The 19,382-nt window shown below is 36.4% G+C and overlaps 1 long non-coding RNA gene across 1 annotated transcript; it reads right to left on the reverse strand.

Annotated features, from left to right (window-relative positions):
• Positions 1–334: 334 nt before the first annotated feature.
• Positions 335–4,142, reverse strand: LOC121267382. Its single transcript, XR_005940977.1, has 3 exons — positions 4,130–4,142; positions 648–650; positions 335–465 (listed from the first exon to the last, which is right to left on the reverse strand). It is a non-coding gene; the product is annotated as an uncharacterized LOC121267382 (long non-coding RNA).
• Between the last annotated feature and the right edge of the window lie 15,240 nt (positions 4,143–19,382).

The raw sequence follows: 19,382 nt of genomic DNA on the forward strand, positions 1-19,382 counted from the left end.
TCACCTAATTTCCATCCCACGCTTTAAAACACTATGCCTATACCTTTGTGCTTGGATCTTTTTGCACTTGAGTTATAGTTGCCTTTCTGATTCATTTCTAGATGTAGGCATGTATATATAAGTAGATGTATTGGTATGCACACATTTTTGCATGCTATGATGTGCCCTTACTCAGTTGTTCCAACTTTTTCTTAGAAAATGGAAAAAAAAGTACTTGTACTATGACTTCATCATTTATAAACTAGCACTACAATTATTCTCTTCTAATTTTTCTAGATTTCACAGTTTCGTGATTCTGAAAATTTTTCATGTTCTGTACTTGAAACTTTAGCTTAGGTTCCAGCTCATATTGGAAAGCTAATTGCTGACAAGCAGTTTTATGCTATAGTTTCATGTTCTGTACTTCAAACTGTATGTTTTGTAGCCTTTTTTTCCTATAATCCCACTTCTGCAAGGTCATTGTATCTTTTATTTGGTTTTTTTTTTTTTTTGGGGGGGGGGGGGGGGGGGGGGGGGGGGGGAGGGGGTTGTGGTACTTTTATGTTTCTTAAGTTTTATCTAAATATCTGATCTGATGTCTGGTGATCTAAATAAGTATAGTCATTGTGTCTTTCAAGTTTCAATAAAGGCTCAAGCCATCGGCTCACTACCTAAGGGGTTAAGGCCAATACTATATTTATAATCCATTATTTTATTCATCTTGTCATATCTCATTCTACCTTTAGGATCTTTTTTAATGATTTTACTGCAAGCTGCTTTGATGTTTACAAGATCCGGCAACACTATCTTGACCTGAAAACTCTCATTTTCACACAGTTACTGAAAACTCTCATTTTTACCATCATTTTAACCTGGAAACTAGTTATATCACTTTGATTTGGGGCTTAGTTTAGAAATATTATGCTTTTTTTCATTGATTAATTAAAGTAAAGGTAGTTTAATTATAAACAAATTTTAATTAAATGTAGTTGTTTGGGTTAGTTATAATATGTCATTGGTTCTAAAGTGGATTTTTTTTTTTTTTGTTGGTTGGGCGATAGCCTGTTTGGATTGCAATGGAGTGGATGGAATGGAGTGGCTTCACTTGTATTGATATTTGAGCATGAAATGGAGTTGGAATGAAGATGAATTGTTTTGAAGTGTTGGGATTAAGTGACGGAGTTGTAGTGAGTTTGTAAAGTATGACGTTAATGTTGGTTTAATAGACAAATTTGTGTATATTAAATGTATTGGGTATGGATGAAGCTTGAAAAAACAAATGAGTGATTTGAATGGATTGTATGTTGATCTTATAAAGCTTGAATAGATTGTATGGTTGTGGTTTTGTGGAGTCATGAATTTTAATTTATAATGTTTTGTGGTTATGTGGTGTATGTGTGGTGCATGTGTATAAATTGTATGGGCAGTTTCCTCTCGTGTTCGCATTAGAAGTTTTTTTTTTGAATGTTAGCACAATGTTACATTTTTTAAAAAAAATTATTGTAACTGTGAATTTGGATCTCCAAGGTTCGGATATATTTATTTTAGCATATATTAGACTTTGTTATATTTGATCATTTTCTTAGCACAATCCAAAGGCCATGGCAGTTTGTAGGGGGAAATATTTTGATGGGGCTTAGTGGAAATATTTTATGGTAGAGTATGTTAGAACAAGTGGCAGGGAAAAGTTGGTGGTTTTAAAACTTTTGTCTAGAGCGTGAGGAAGTGTGTGGGATTTGACTCTAGGTTGGTTGCACAAAAACTAGTAAGGAAATAATTTTATTGTTTCTGAAGACTTCTAGTTATCATCAAGGGGTGATTATCTTATACTTTGTTCGAAGTTGGTTTGTAGACTTTGTGTATTGGTTATTTCAAACTTAATACTAAAATAACTTTAGTCTTTTTCTTTTATGCAGGTTCTAGACCAGGGCACCAGCCTGTATTAAATCAGATATTCCTGCACATCTTTTTGCTGTATTCCTTGTACAGGAGTAAGTATTCTTTATTTATTTGCTGAGATTCTAATTATTCACAATTAACTTAGTCCATGAGTTATCCTAGTACATCTCTGTTTGCACATGAAAGGTGGTAATGTTCTTTACAATTTAGTTATATATGTATAAATATAAAAATATATCAAATAGTGGTTGGAGTATGTGGAGATAAAAAACTGATGGTGCCACCTTAGATAGATGCAGTCAAAATGGATAAGGCTGGGAATAAATTTGAGGTATGTATTGCTTCATATGGCACAACTCATGAATTATAGGGCTTGGGGGAAATAAAGTAAATAAATATATAGGGCAACAAGTATGTAAAAGTAGTAAGAGGTGGCTGTTTATGAATCTGAAAAAAGGTGAGGTATTTATGGCTGGAAAAGATATGGTGTTGTATAAATGTTTTATGATCAAAATTATTACAATGAGTTACTCATGTTTGAAGTCTGGTATAATCTTGTTCAATGGCTATTAAATAGAGGTTGTAAACCACAAAACAACTTGTTTATATCATATTTCTAAATATGATTTGCTAAGCATATGTCCTAGTAGCTAGGTTCCTCAGTGTTTTCTAATGGCTAATACAGATAAGTAAATGGTATTTTCAGGTAACTATGAGCCCATCATATTTGTGGATTAAAAGGCTTTGCAACCAACTATGAATGGAGTTGAATTGGAGCACACACTAAATCACAGTAATGTGTCTTGTGGCAAGAAATATGTGTACATGTAGCTGGATTTTGTTATGAACATTACTGATGTAGTTGGCTTACCTCCTGTACTCCCCTATTTGCAAACATATATTGTAAATCAACAGGCCTTGATTGACTGGTTAATCTAGTTGAAAAATGTGTAAAAGTATTATGATATATATAATTTATATTTTTGATATTTTTGTTGAAGTTATTCAAGTGTTGGTTTTATGAAGTGAATGGCCATTAATTTATTGTATAGTTGAGGTAGTCTTAAAGCTATGATATTCTTCTGATGGTTGGTAATTTGTAGCTTCAATATAGTGATGGTATTAGCAAAATACTCTTTTGATTGTAATCCTTTTTGTTAATGTGGATTTCTCTATAAGCAGGTTGCTACAAAAAATTGGTCTTTTTTCCAAGGCAAAACTGGTGGAACAGATCCATGTTGCTTGCATATATTTTTATTTCCCATGCCAATCATTCTGTGCATATTAGGCTTCATTGACTAGATTTGATCCTAACAAAAAGTATTTTCTCTCAACTATGTTTTTGTGCTTATTCCAAAATTGGTCTTTTGCCATGAAATATAATCATGTAATCAAATTAGTTTTGACTATGTATTTGGTTGGAAATGGTTATTTCTCATGAACACTGGACATGCAAAATCTGTAATTGCATGACTATTTTTCTTGGGAAAAAAAAGGAATGCAAGCATTTCCCATAAACATGGTCATGGGTAAAACAATTATCCATAATTGAATTTCATAGAAAATTCACTCATTTCTCACAAGCTGAGGGTAGGTCTAGTACTATTGGTCACGAAATTTTGTATGCTTTTTCCGCCATTAATGTCGTGGAGAAAGATAAGTTTTTGTCATGAACTAAACTTTTGGTGGAAAAAGAGACTTACTTCACCAGTTATATGCCACCAAGCTGCCACAGATCAATTTGGTGAGAAAAAACTTTTTGTCACAGTGGATATATTTTTTCTGACCATAGTTCCCCTTGACAAAAACTAGTATATGTTGTAGTGGGGTAATCTAGAAGTTGTAGGCATGCACAAGGGAAGTGGTAGTTCTCAGTTTACATGAAAACAGATAAATAATCTGATACATGATATTCCATGATATCATTGATCAATATGTAATTCTTCAAAGTTCATTGTTTCTAAGATTACTATTATTTTTAAAAATTAGTTATTATAATAAAGTTGTAGGCATGCATTGTCCTAAAACACTACAACAATAAATTATTTTTGTTAGCACACATATAAGAGATGATTGTGTAAAGTTGATCGATCAGGCATCTCTTTTTTTTGTAGTACGTTTTTATAAGGGACTTTTCACTTTACAAGTTTCTTGGATCTAAATTTTGACCGCACTGCGAAACACAACCATTAATCTTTACGGTTGTTCACGCGTCGAAGCTAGATTTGAGTCACTCACATGTGGAATGCACTGATTTCAAAGTTGGTGGAGTGCTTAGAAAATGCCAGAACATACATCCGGAGAGATACGGTAATGTTTTTCTCCCTTTGCCTAACTTTTCATATGCTCTGTTTGGAATGAAGTATTGTTTTTGAAGCTGAAAATATATAATTTTTTTACATAATGCTACAGTAATTTTGTGACGGATATTATTTTCTTACAAATAATATGTAATAGTGTGGCAGAACGTACCCATGATCAAAACAATTAATTCAAACAATTGTCTGAAGAAATAAATCAATGCAAACATCCAAAACAAGATTTAAACATTAATACTTGATTTTAACACATTCTTCATCATTATTGTTTAATATGGTATACTAGCACATTTTTGTTGTCTTTTATAATTGTATCTATTTGAATAATTTAATTAATTATAAGACATGATCATTTAATTAATTTAACTAGAGATGTCCACTTTCTTTTTAGTCTTTTCCTCCTATATTCATATTTATGTGCCTGAGAAGAGGAATGTACCATCAGTAGAATTTACAATCGCTATCGAATACTTTACTATGTAATATGAATATAGGAGGAAAATGCTTGAAAGAAAGCGGACATCTCCGGTTTCTAAAAGCAATTGTAAATCAAATAAAGAGAAGAAATGTTTCTCATCCAAGGTTCATGAAGGATATAAAACCGAAACAGTGGAGCACTTCTTAGCAGTTTCATATGAAAAATTTATCGGCTCTACAAATGGTAGCTTGAACCATGGAAGTGATGTAAAAAAGTATACATTGTTCTTATTGCGGTCTAAGAAGCAAGCCACAAAAAGAAAAATGGTTAAGGAATTTTTTGATGCAGCATATCAAAATTTGCTTAATTACTTTAACATGGAAAAACTATCCAAAAAGCAAGCCACATTGTTGTTAGTTACTTACTATGGACTATGTTTCCTATCCGGAAAAAATAAAAATAAAAACATTGCCTTATTATGTTTCCTTTACATTGTATTCTCTCATTGATGATAGGAACCAAGAAGTGGAAGAGAGTTGAGCCAAAAGGATAGTGGCAAAGTTGTGTAACCCTAACCCAAGATTCTATTTCAACTCCACTGATTGCAGGAACCAAGAAGAGGAGGAAAGTTGAGCCAAAAGGAAAAGGGCAAAGAAGCGTAGCCCCAACCCAAGGTTTTATTTCGACTTCACTCTTGTAAGAACCAAGAAGACGAGTGCTGAGTCAAAAGAACAAGGACAAAGTAATGTAGCCTTAGCCCAAGGTTCTAATTCAGATCCACTCATTACAAGAACAAATAAGAGGAGCATGGAGCCAAAAGGATAAGGGCATAACAGTGTAGCCCAAGCCCAAGGTTCTATTTCAGCTTCACTAATTGAAGGAACTAAGAAGATGAGCATTGAGCCACAAGGAGAGGGGCAAAGCAGTGTAACCCTAGCCCAAGACTCCATTTTGGCTGATCCTATACTAGAGCCAAAAGGTAACTGTATCGTTGCTAATTACATTATGTAGATGGTAAAAGTAATGTTTGGTGTTTCTCTATATCATTTACTCTCATTAATTGCAGGAAATAATAGGGGTAGTAGTGTAACAACCCGATCCTAAGTTTAGGCTATAATATAAGTGTTATGTAATTTTTTTTTTCATATAGCTATAAATTTATTATATTTGTTATTATTATTATTATTATTTTATCAGATTTTATATTATTAATAAAGTGTAATTTTAATAGATTTATTATCGTATCATTATTATTATTACTATTCATATTTTATTGTTATTAGGGTGCTTTGGATATAGGCGTCGTTCCCGGAGTGAGATCAATCGTGAACTCTACTTCTCTATCCTGCGGTAACCCTAGAAGATCTTTAGGAAACACATCTCTAAATTCTCTAACTATTTTTATGTCCTCAACCTTGAGTCCATCTTTTAGGGGTAAGATCAAACTCGCAAGGAATCCCATGCACCCTTGTCTCAAAAGTCGGGTGGCTTGTAAAGTTGAGATTACACGAGGAGGGGAACTTTCTCGTTCTGACTGAAAACTAAACTCCTCCCTATCTGTGGATTTAAAGACTACTCTCTTATTAAAGCAATCCACACAGGCATGGTTCCAGGACAACCAGTCCATTCCCAGAATCACATCAAATCCGGACATATTAAATATAATTAAGTTCGCAGGTAGAATTCTCCCTTGAATCTCTATCGAAAATCCAATTAGAACAAAATCACAGTGATATGTTCTCCCGAGGGTGTAGCAACAGACATACTAGGTTCTAGTGGTTCATGTATCTTCTCAGCCAAAGGTGCATAATAATTTGAAATGAAAGAATGAGTAGCACCATAATCAAATAAAATGGAGGCATGACGTGAAAACAACGATAATTGCCCATATGAATGTCATAACAACTTAGAGCTATCAGGATCATATAATTTATTCATCATTCTATATACATATCTAAATTTAGGATAAGGGAAGGTACCTGTGACTAGATCGTTTGACGCTTCAGCATCAACAGGGGTGAGGGAATATACTCTTGCCGTAGCTGTCATGTTCTGTCTTCCGCTCCTTCCTGGTTCCCTGGGTCTCTTTATTGGGCAGTCCTGGGCTAGATAGTTTGGCTTCCCGCACTTGAAACACACGTTCTGGCCATACATACACTTTCCCATATGTCTTCTCCCACATTTTGCGCATGTGGGGTAAGTTTGTCCTGCTGGTGGTTGCGCTTGATGATTCTCGATATGAGGCATCTTGTCCTTATGCGAAGCTGATTTGAGTTGTTGCTGTTGTTGCTGGCGCTTCCTTTGGTTGTTGTACTCAATGTTTGCATGGAGGTCTTCTTCAGCAATGGTAACTCAGGTGACTAGGTCCGTGAAACTCCGATCTTGAGTGTGCGTACACGTTCTCGAGTCCTATGATCCAGTCCGCGCTTGAATTTTTTAGCTTTCTTTTCCTCATTTGGAATTAAGTAACTAGCGAAACGGGAAAGCTCCATGAATCTCGTAGCATACTGTGCTACTGTCATTGTTCCTTGCGCGAGGTCCATAAATTGGTGAGCTTTCGATTCCCGAATGGTCTGTGGGAAGAAGTGATCTAGGAAAGTTTTCTTGAAATGTTCCCAAGAAATGGGGACTGCTTCCCCTAACTCCAATTGAACCAAAGCCCGTGTCGACTTCCACCACTTGTTTGCCATGTCAGTTAAATGGTAAGTGGCATATTTCACCTACGAATCATTCGTGCAGTAGAGCGCTTCAAATATCTGCTCCATATGTTCAATCCAGCCTTCTGCATCTAAGGAATTCAATCTGCTGTCAAAAGTAGGGGATGCTGGCGGGAAAATTGTTCCAAGGTACAATTGGCTTGGGGAGCTCTAAAAAGCCATAAATTGGCTTCTAACCATTGATTGGAAAAATTGGGTAGCAGTTGCGACAAAGGGGTTCGGGTTATCATTCTGATTAGATCCAGAAGATCCCTCTAGATTTGGGTGATTTCTAGTGCCAGAGGCCATAATCTACGTCAAGATGTCATACTAACAATTAACTGGTATTTGATAAGAATAATAAAAGCAGCTATAATGATGGTTCTAACTAGTAAGAGCTATAAAGTATTCAACTCTAAAAAAAAAACAAACCTCGATTATTCACGAGCAGGCAAGGAGCATCCTAGGTAACTTAACTTATTTTAAAAAAATATTATAAAAGTATTTTTTTATTTTTATTTTTTATTTTCAAAAAGTCTACAGAATCTCTCGACCGGCACTGATACCAAATTGTAACACCTCCTTCCCATAGGCTAGGAGTGTCACATGTTTTTCATAAAATAAACATGACAAGAGATTTCATATTTAATAAATGAACTTTAGGATTTATTTTGTAGAAAAATGTCTACTAAATGTATTCCAAAAATATTAAATGAATAAACTGAATAAATTTATGTCATAAAAGCAAATTTTATTCTAGAAAGTCTGAAACTAAATCAACTTCTCCTTCTAATCCTAGTCTGCCTGCTCGTATTCACCATCCTTACCTGGGTGGTTAAAAACATGAAAACAAACTAAAATGAATCGAAAACTCAACAAGAAATCCATCACAATGTAAACATAATAAACATAAGGTTTTCATAAAAGTTTTCATCCTGAGAGTTTAAAATTCATGACTGTTCATACTGATGTTTATGCTATGCATGACTGACTGATCTGATTTAACTGACTGATCTGAATTAACTGACTGATCTGACTGGCCAACACACTTAATCCTGTGAGCGGGGTTGTGCACCGGCCCCACGTCCCGTGGCTGCGAGGGGAGACACTAATTGTATTCTGGCATACTATGGTGGACCACGCTTGAGTCCTTGACTTGCACATCCACCCTGAAATTGAACTGCATTGGTACCATGCATCTGAATGAACATCTGATTAACTGATATTATCTTATCTTGCATTTGAACTTAAGATAGCTTACGTGTCTTATACACATGAGATGCATGACATAATACATACATAATTATAATTTCTGAATTTGAACATGATGCGGAATGACGTGATCGTAAGCTACGCTGAATGACATGTTTGCATATGACATGAGTGGTGCATGAAATAATGGCTGTCAATGAACTAGCATGACTAATTCTTATATATAAGCTGAACTGTGATGATCTTAATTTGTGATCAAATTACTTACCTCGTTGTGCTTCTTCTTAAATCTCACTTCATAGCTCGTCACCAAAATAGATGGAAACGCATGATCGCGTGATCAGGGACCTGGAGTGACAGAAGAAATAAAAAAAAAAAAAGCTGGTCGACGATCTCTGTGTTGTTCGAGAGGTACTCCAACGTCCCTTGAAGTAGTGTTGGCGTGATGGACAACTTGGAATGAAGGGAATTGCTATGGTGGCTGTTGGGGAAGTGGTTTTCTTTGTTTTTACTGTGTAACTCTGGTTCGAAGTGTGGGTTTGTTGATGGAAATATTGTGCAGAGGAAGAGAGGATTTGTAAGGGCTTTGACGTGAGAGTTGGTCTTCCATTAGAACACTAACAACTAACACTCAGAGACGTACGGTACGAGCTTGGAGGTTTATTGTGTTTATTCAAGAGGCTTTGTGGGAAAATGAACGTTTGCTGATAGGATTTTAGAGTTGGTTCCATTAGGATTTGGATTTACCAAATTATAATAGTAATTATTAAAATTAATAATGTAAAATCCAATAAGATTATATAAATTATAATAATAGAAAGATAACTAAAAGATTTACTTATATACCCCAAATCTATGAGTAGTATGTTACAAGGCCGTTGAGCCCAATGTTTCAAGCATCATATAACTCTATACGTGCTTATAGATTTTGAAAATAACAAATGAGTTCATGTAACACTTATCTCAATTTGTCAACGTAATGGATTCTTGATGACAAAGGACATCAACAAATCAAGCAAGAGCAAGAAAAGAAACTTTTTATAAGTAAAGCTGTTAGGATATCTCTTTGTACATATCCACCCCACGCTAGGACGTATCTACTAGGCCCTTTACAAGGTGCTTGTTCACACACAAGTTGGATTAGCTTCACTTTCTAGCACTCAACTATTTTCTTCACCAAACCAATGGAGTGTTCCTCATCTTTCTTTCCACTCAACTCCATTGATGGTCTATCCCCTTGCGCTGGGGTACCCTCACAAGAGGTTAGTAAACCACATGTTCAAAGATAAAATCGGGAGAAACGTGGAAGTGTTGTGATTCCCCCAAATTACGCTTGGGATCGGACGACCATCTGAAGCATCGGGACATGCAACACGAGATTACCTGTCCCCATTCTTGACAGTTAAAGATGCAATGGACCTAGCATGGATCTAGCAATATGCAATATTTGTAGCGAATATGTTTTTTGTTTGAGTAATACTATCTACCAAACTAATAACATCCCAAATAATTCTAAAACATATTACTTAAAACATGAAAGTGATACATATCCATGATTACATCACAAGTCCAAAAGATCTGTAATCTCAGAGATACGGGAAACAGAGCTCCATAAGTACAAGCATAAAACAACTACTAGGATAGTCCACAGAGTAACTCGCATAACTCAACTAAGGATTCCAAAATACTATCTATAAATTTGGTCATGAAGGCTACGAGCTTCGTGTCAAGTCAACGCTACCAATTCAACCTCCTCCAATCGTCCAGGCTCCACTCCATCTCTTGATCTTGGCACATCGCCTACCATTAGGGCGAATGGTAGTTAGGACTATCACGGTGAGATTTGAATACAAATCTCTGAAAGTTAACAAGTAACTTAAGATATAGTTTCCGGATGCAGGCACGAAAATAAAGGCATGAATGAATAATCGTCATAAATAAGCATGATGTGACTTAACATCTAACATGGCATGAACTTGACGTGACATGAACTTGAACTTGAACGTCAAATATATGAACTTGGAATCTTGTTCAATAAATAGACATGATTAATAAACATGAATATATGGGTGATGTACAGTTCCCCTTGATTTGTGTATCCATACCGATTACCGCATCACAACACATCTATCTCCACTACTTCTGAGTACATTAACTATGTGCCAGTTCACAGGTATCTGAACCTATTGTGGAAAATACTTACGTCAATTCATTTGTTTATCTTCACGAGTACTTGACTTTACGTGATAGAATATATAGTGTAACAGACAAATATTTCATGACATAATATATAATGTAATAGATTGTGGCGCCCCCAGCCCTCGCTTGGGATTGAACAGTGACTGAAACATTGAGACATACAGCATAAGGCTACATACCCCCCTCGGTACATGACAGATAAGATGCAATACACCTATATATACTAGCAGTATGCAATATATCACAGCGAAATAAGTCATTTAAATGTTGTATTAGAATAAAACTAATATCTCAACTTCTTCATTCATAGCTTTAAATCACACTTTCTTGTAATGGAGTATCCAACTCCTTGTTTACACTTTAACATTACAAGTATTGTCTAAAAAGACCATAACAAAGAAATCGTTAAAATATCTTTCTAATCTCAGCTATCTCTAAGTAGGTCATGACTAAATCTGATCTTTAATCCAGGTTGAGCTCATCCTTAACTTTCATCATCATCCTAACTCGCTACTCCTGGTCCTGCTAAAGATTCTACAATTCTGACTTGGGAATGGTAGTGGAAACTACCACAGTGAGATTTCAAAAAATCTCAGTAAGTAAACAAACAACATACAACAGATAACATAAGCAAACAATGGTAAACCATTAGATGAATGCATGGACATGTACTTGACATAAAACTTGACTTATGCAACTTGGCATTTTTCAAAAGACATGTTACAAAATCCGTAGAATTTTTCACAAAACATCTTTGACATCATTTCATATCTTGTTAATCACGTGATTTGGAACGTATCATGTCATATCATATCACGTGATCCGTTTCATGTAGGCTCATTGCCTAGTTCTTATAACACGTGGTAGACACATCATGGCTCCCCTATGCACCGCGTGTTCCTGCTAGTTACCGCACTACCAACGATTTGTACATCGTAGTGAATACGTCTTATTCATATTCATTAAAACACGACAGTACTTTGTCAAGTTATTTGCCTTAGTCATGTCACCCACTAGAGTTAGGTGCTACCTTGCTTCGGCATCTTTTCAAAACAGGTTCATTCGAGGTACGTTAACGGTTCTTTGTCAACCTAGGGGTTACCACTCCATTTTTAAACACTCTAGAGTGGACATAAGAGTTCCACTAGTACATTCCCCCGTCCTAACATTTGAGGTCGTGATAAAATATTTACAGACACTTTTCTTTGAAAAACCTTTTGTTCCCAAATGCATGTGACATGAGACTTAAGACATACTCCTTCTTACACGTGACATGTGACACATGAAATGCCGTGCATGAAATAATCAAGCGTAACATATTCAAATCATGGGATGATAACATAGAACACATGAAATAGCAAAACAACTTCATGAACATAGAAGAATATGATTTGGCCGAAATTATCAAGACTTACAAAAGCATGTTGCAAATCATCATCTTAACATAAGAGGAAATCCGAAACATCATAGACCATAGATCGTGGCAAAGTCGTCATATAAAACTGAAACATTATACACATTTGATCATGGCAATGTCATCATATGAATCCAAGACATCGTACACCTTGAAACATGAAATAACAAGCATACACAATAGCAACCAAAGATGCAAAGTTCACACAACATATACTAATATTATTCGAGGTTAGTTGAGGGTGTACTTACAAATTTTTCCTTACTTACAAAGAGTATAATCTTCATGGGATGAAATAAAAGCGTACAAACATTAGACAAATCCTCAACTGAAACATAAACTTATAAAATCTAGCAAAAGTTTCATTTATCCCCTCGACGCTAAAACATTGAACATTAAGTTCTAAACCTTCAAGATTGCCATCAAATCCAGAATTTCTTCAAGCTTAACAACTCTGTTTAGTATCCATTCTAGTCCCGTTTCCAACGTCACAATATGATTCCTCAGTCATCTTACCACAGAAAATACGTCATTAGAAGAATCCTAAAATCGTTCACTGCACTTGGCCTAATGTCATACTTGAAATTACCTTACCCAAAATTAAGTACTCTATCTAACTCTAGGACAGTACTCCAAAGTGTGTTCAACTTTTTGATTCACATGACATATGACTAAGAGAAAACACCATCCATCCATCACATGTTTGGTCATCAAACCTTAAAAACTGGGACTATATTTAACGTATCTTGCTTCCTTTGTACTTGTGATTCTTAAAACATCAAAGCGTCTAAAGTTCTTCTGAACATGGTCATGATCAAGATCACATCCTAGGATATCAAGTCCATATAAACTGACATACCTGTAGAGAAAAAACCTAAGACATGCATTTTGACAGTTTTGAACGTACGAAATGCTTACTTCTTGATTTCCTCGTAGATTATAATCAAGCAATTCTAAGTCCTTTTTTTTTTAATAAAGAGTTAGGGTCACATATACAATAGTGACCCCTCCCCAGTTTTATTCATAAAAAAACCTTACTTATGGCGAAGGAATACCATATAAACTTATTACTTCTCAAAAGAAACTAACAATGCTATAAAAATTTACAAAACCTACACAAGCCTCCGACTATGTACTTCAACTACTGGTATCTGGCACCTTTGTAATATATCAATCTGACCACAAGTGAGTCTTTTCTTCCTCTTCATTTTAATAGATATGTTTCTGAACCAGAAGGTAATCTGCTCCCAACAAGGTTGAAGCAACGTGTCTTTCTCCTCCATTCGTAGCCTACATCACCGCATCCATAGTGGCCATACAATGAAAACAGGCGTGATCCCCATATGTGTTCCAGTTGAGATGAGCGTTTTCCTTTAGAAACCCAACTCCACAATCTATCCCTCCAATGTTGCTGCTGATCAAACTCAACCTCCAGCATCTCCGAAGCCTTCCTCCACAGTTTCTGTGCAAAATCCCCTTTTCCTAGCAAATGATCTATTGTTTCAATCTTAGGCTGCTCACAATAGACACATGAAGAGCATAAAAATATTCCCATATGCTGAACATTTGTGTCCACACTCAAAGCCCTTTGTAACCCTTTCCAGCATATAAAGGACACTCTAAGTGGAATAATCGGATCCCAAACAAACTTTGCCCACTTGACTTCGTCATTCTTTGATCTACACACCTCCCATGCAGATTTCACAGTTACCTTAGCTTCCTTCAACGGCTTCTAATACACCCTATCATCTATCTCCAACCCACCTAGATTCACATTCAAGCTAATATACCGTGCCTTATCTCTTCCTATCAATGTCGAAATTTTTTCTTCCTTCCACTCTACACCATTAATCACATCCCGCAACATCCAATTAGGCTGATCAAACTTACTTATCTGCTTGCCTAGAATGCCAAGACCAGACCAGTTTTCCCACCAGAATGGAATTTGCGCTCTATTAATCTTCCAACTTGAATGCTCAATAATTACAGGAAAACATGCTGATATTGAGAGGCATTCCATTGAACCCTTCCTTGAAAAGGGTGATGCTTTTTACAGTATTTTTCTCTCATAACTTTTGCCCATAAAGAATTTCCATATAAAACACTCCAAGCTAGCCTCGCTCGAACTGCCTTATGAACCTCCCCTAAATCATGGATGCCTAACCCTCCCTCACAAACTGGTTTAGCAACCTTTTGCCAAGACACCCAATGCTTTTTGATATGCTCTTCCGTTCCTCCCCATAAGAACCCAGCAAAAATGGAATTAAGCTTCCTAATAACCATCTTTGGAACATCCATCACTGACATAAGATGAACAGGTAAGCTGGATAACACATGCCGAAGCATAATAATACGTCCCCCAGTCGATAATAGCATACCTTTCCATCCATCTAGCTTTACCCATACTTTCTTTAATAAATCCTCAAAACAGCGTACTCCATTCACTGAAGGAGCTATTGGAATACCCAGATATTTACACAGAAATTTTCCAAGTCCATAACCAGTTATCCTTTGTAAGTTTTTTTTCCTTGAATGAGAGATATTCTTTGAAAAATTAATTGTTGATTTAGACGTGTTTACCTTTTGTCCCGACCACTTGGAATAACGTTCAATTATTTCCATGAGCCCTTTCACCAATTTTTGATTCGCATTTAGAAAGAAAGCGACATCATCAGCATAGATTAAATGAGATACCTGCGTGCTTACTCTAGGAATGACAAGAGGTTTAATTCTTCGAAGATCCACTGCCTATTTAACCATCCTTGTAAAAAATTCCTCTGCTAGAATAAACAAATATGGTGAGAGAGGATCCCCCTGCCGAACTCCTCTAGAAGATTGGAAATACCCTCGATATGTTCCATTAAGCATCACGGAAAAATTGCAATTCTAAACACAATTTTTTAGAAGGCCAATAAACTTCTCAGAAAAACCATAAGCATATAAAGCCCCATAGAAAGCTCCACTCCAACCTATCATAGGCCTTCATCATATCCAGTTTTAACATAATATTTCCACCCCTAGTCTTTCTGTTAAGACTACGCATTAATTCATGCGCCAACAAAGCATTCTCAAAAATGTTACAGCCTTTAACAAACGCACCTTGTTCTTCTGAAATAATGCTAGGTAATAAAGACCGAATTCTTCCAACTAAAATTTTTGAGAAACACTTATAAATAACCGAACACAAACTTATTGGACGGAACTTAGCAAAACTATCTGGGCGATTTGTTTTAGGGATAAGCACCAAAAAAGTGGAAGTATAGAACGGACCCAAAGGCATTCCTGAAAAAAATTCCATGGCTGCTTTCAGCACATCCGATCCCACAATGTCCCAACAAGAAAGAAAAAAACTAGCCCCAAAACCGTCAGGCCCCTGGCTACTATCCTCCGGGATTGACTTCATTGCTTCTAACGTTTCCTCCACGGTAGGTAACCTAACCAAATCAATATTTTCCTCCTCTGATCCAGTCAGTTTAACCAACTTGCGGATGTCTTCTTCTGCACTGATACGCACCTCAGACTGCAATAGCTTGTGAAAAAATTCCACTGCACCATCATGCACGACAATTGGAATTCGAAGCACCTAGCCACCCTGCAGCTCCATATGTCCGATCCATGCCTTCTGTCTATGTTCTTTGAAAACACCATGAAAAAATTTAGTATTCACATCTTCTTCTTTTATCCATTTCGCTTTAGCCTTTTGAGCCATGAAAATTTCTTCTCTATGAAGCCACTCATGCAACTCCTTCCGAGCTTCCTGTACAAGAATCTCATCCTCTGTTTTTCCCTTCTCAAGAACCTTCCCTTCCAGTTTAATATTCCGGTCTTCCCATCTTGAAATATTAGCAAAAATATTCCCAAAGGACCTACGATTCCACTACTTTAACGATTGTTTCAGACGTTCAGCTTAGCTACCAGATTCAGTAATCCATCCAACTTTGTCGGCACCTCCCAGCTCTTAGAGCATTGGCATTGGCTTCATCAAAGTTATCTCTAAAATTTGATGAAAAGTACATGATTTCTATAAATCTAAAACTTTCCTAGCCATAACTCCACATTGAATTAGCTATTGAATTCATCAAAATAATAATATAATATTATTTTTTTAATAAAAATATTTTTATTTTTTTCATATTTTACAATTACATTAATCATATGTTAATTAATAATTTAACTTGATTCTTACATTATTATTATAAGACGGTTGAAGATTAAACATGAATAAAAAAAACCTTTGGAAATTAAAAGTGAATAAAAAATAGATTCGATGAGTGAATAGTAGCCCTTCAAATTTGAAGAAACCTATCCATTTACTGTAGCTCAAAGTTTCACACGTATCTCTTTAACTAATCGAATGCAGCCCTATTTTGATAAAATTCATCAAATTTTACATTTGGCTAGGCTTTTGATGAAGCCAATGCCAATGCTCTTAACCACTACATCTCCGAATTGAGCATGTGTAGTCCACATACGTTGAAAAAAGAATGGCCTTGGACCATAAAACTGACGATCAAAAGAATTCTTTAAATACAACTGACAATGATCCGAAGTACTTCTGGCCAACGTAAGGACTTTCGTAACTGGAAAACTCCGTAAAAATTCCTGATTAACCAGGAACCGATCTAACTTTGCCCATATACGGCCATGCCCTTCTTGCCCATTGCACCACGAATATTTTGATCCTTCTTCTTGCGGTTTGACTAGACCACAATTTATTATACAGTTATTGAAATCATGTTTAACACCCTGTGATTTTAAGAGCCCTCCAATTTTTTCATGATCATCTTGGATGACATTAAAATCCCCTCCAACCACCCAAGGAATATCATGTCTTTGAATCACCTCCAATTCTCGCCAAAGATGAACCCTCCCAGCTTGAAAACAACTCGCATATATAAACGATAAAAGCATCTCCTTCTCACCTTTCTTTTACATACCAGAAATCTGTTGCTTTGTACTGGAAACCAATTGCATAGATACATCCTTCTGCCAAAACACCCATATTTTTCCTTCCCACTATTGATTGGTCATAAAACTTGCAAACTTCAACTTCCTTGCCCATTTCTGTATACGGCACTCCGTAACAAACGGTTCCAAAATAGCCAACACATCTGGATGCGTCTCACAAATATGCTTCTGTAATTGAAGAAGCGAACTACCCACCACCCGAACATTCCACACCAAAATATTTTCTAACATATTAATCATGTTTGGATGACCGAGTAATCATACTCGGAGGAACATTAGTACCTCTTTTCTTCTTCTTCAACTTAACAACTGGCACCTTAACTTCTTGGCCTAGTTCCATTACTATTCCATCCCTACTTTTTACTCCTTCAAAACCATTTGCTTCTTGGTTCACACCTTGTACCTCCGCTTCTACGTTAAAAAGAACATTTGATTCCTTCTCAATGTCCAGCTGCCTTGTCATTCCCTCCTTAACTCGGCATGACTCTAATACTTCTTCCACTAAGTGCTCCCCTACACCCTTGACACTTCCATGTTTTTCTTACATTTTTTTTATAGGACTAGAACCCACCTCTGTTAAGCATCCATGCTCCCCTGTTTGCTCATTGATACCCATGACACTCTTCGAATCAAAACCACCATCGATCACCAGATTAGCTATTCTTTCTAATTCAGCATTGACTATTTCTTCTAGCATTAACGATGCTTCTTCTTGGATTTTATCAACCCCATGTGTTTCCTTCAGAGAATCAGCTACATTTACCAAACAGCTCCTTCTTGTATCCCCTTCGGCATTCAATTCCTTATAACTTAACTCCTTTCCTCCTCCTTCAATACATAAACAAGTTTCACCATCCTGTTGTATTACGTGTTGATCATTCACTGTTAAAGATGATATCATCACCCCATCCTGTCTCACATACAAAATTGGTTGTTCAACTCCATTTTCCTCCTTTTGCTGAGATTGCACTAGATTCTTCTTATGCACTGACTTCCACACCTGTTTAGTCCTCTTAGATCTCGTCAAATCCGCATTAGGCTGAGGGACACTTTTTTTCTGCTTTCCTACATGCAACTTTTCCCTTCTACACGTATTCTTCGAATGACCTTGAATACAGCACGTTGAACAATATGCTGGTAACGTTTCGAATACCACTTCTTGAAAATGACTTCCTGTTTTATTAGGAGGACCAATCCAGAAATAACTCCTATGATCTTTCGAGATGTCCATCTCCACACACATTCTTGCACCCTCTGGCCTTGAAAGACAAGCCGTTGCATTATCCCTTCTCAGATATCTCCCATATGACCCTGCAAAAATCTTTAAGGTTGACTCATGGAAAAAATATGACGGTAACCCTGGTAAGAATATCCACACCGAAGCCAACGTCGATTCCTCATATTCATTGAATGCAGGAGTCCAGTAAAATATTTATATGGAACGTTTGCAATATCCATGACTTCCCTGGACATGGTCGTAACAAAATCTGCTTCATTAGTCAGCCACACCAACACATTACAAGCCCTCTTCATGGCACCAACAACCGGCATAAAGACTAAACCCCAGCGGTTTCTAATGTATCCCCAAATGACATCTAGAGAAGGACGACGCTGTTGGAATGATAAAACTACAAAAAATCGAAATGGAGCCGTCGTTCGATTGATCTCCTCTTTGTTGAAAATGAAACACAACTCCCCCTCAATCAACTGCAATCTTGCATAGGAACCACTACCTCTGGCATAGGTAATGGACGATTCGAAATAATGTCTACAAGCGTCCTCACCGTGATAGGCAAGGACCCAGCAACCGCCATCGCGGCCAGGCAACGACCAAGCCTTCACCAAACCTAGAAAACGACAAAAACCTAATTTCCGTACAACCTAACCGCCCCCCAAGTTGAGAAAAATATGGAACTTAATTATAATGTGCATACAATTCTAAGTCCTTAAGTATCACATTATACGTAAAAAATTTGATCATTAGGAGGTCAACCTCAAATCAAGATACCACCCATGACATGTATTGTTGACTCTAGATGGCATTATTAACCCTAATACCCTAAGTTTTGTGCAAGGAGCTTTCATCCAACAAATAACAAGATTTGTATACACCATGGAAGTAAAAAAAATCCAACTTTTGTCAAGCTTAAACTCAGCTAACAACACCAAATGCATTGTTGTCATTGAATTCATAGCCATTAAAAACACCATAAATCGACTTCCTTCTTCTAGAAAAAGCTTCCACCAGAACACTAACACAACTCCCTAACATTGATTAA

Source organism: Juglans microcarpa x Juglans regia, chromosome 5S (genome assembly GCF_004785595.1).
Source record: "Juglans microcarpa x Juglans regia isolate MS1-56 chromosome 5S, Jm3101_v1.0, whole genome shotgun sequence".
NCBI classification, from domain to species: domain Eukaryota; kingdom Viridiplantae; phylum Streptophyta; class Magnoliopsida; order Fagales; family Juglandaceae; genus Juglans; species Juglans microcarpa x Juglans regia.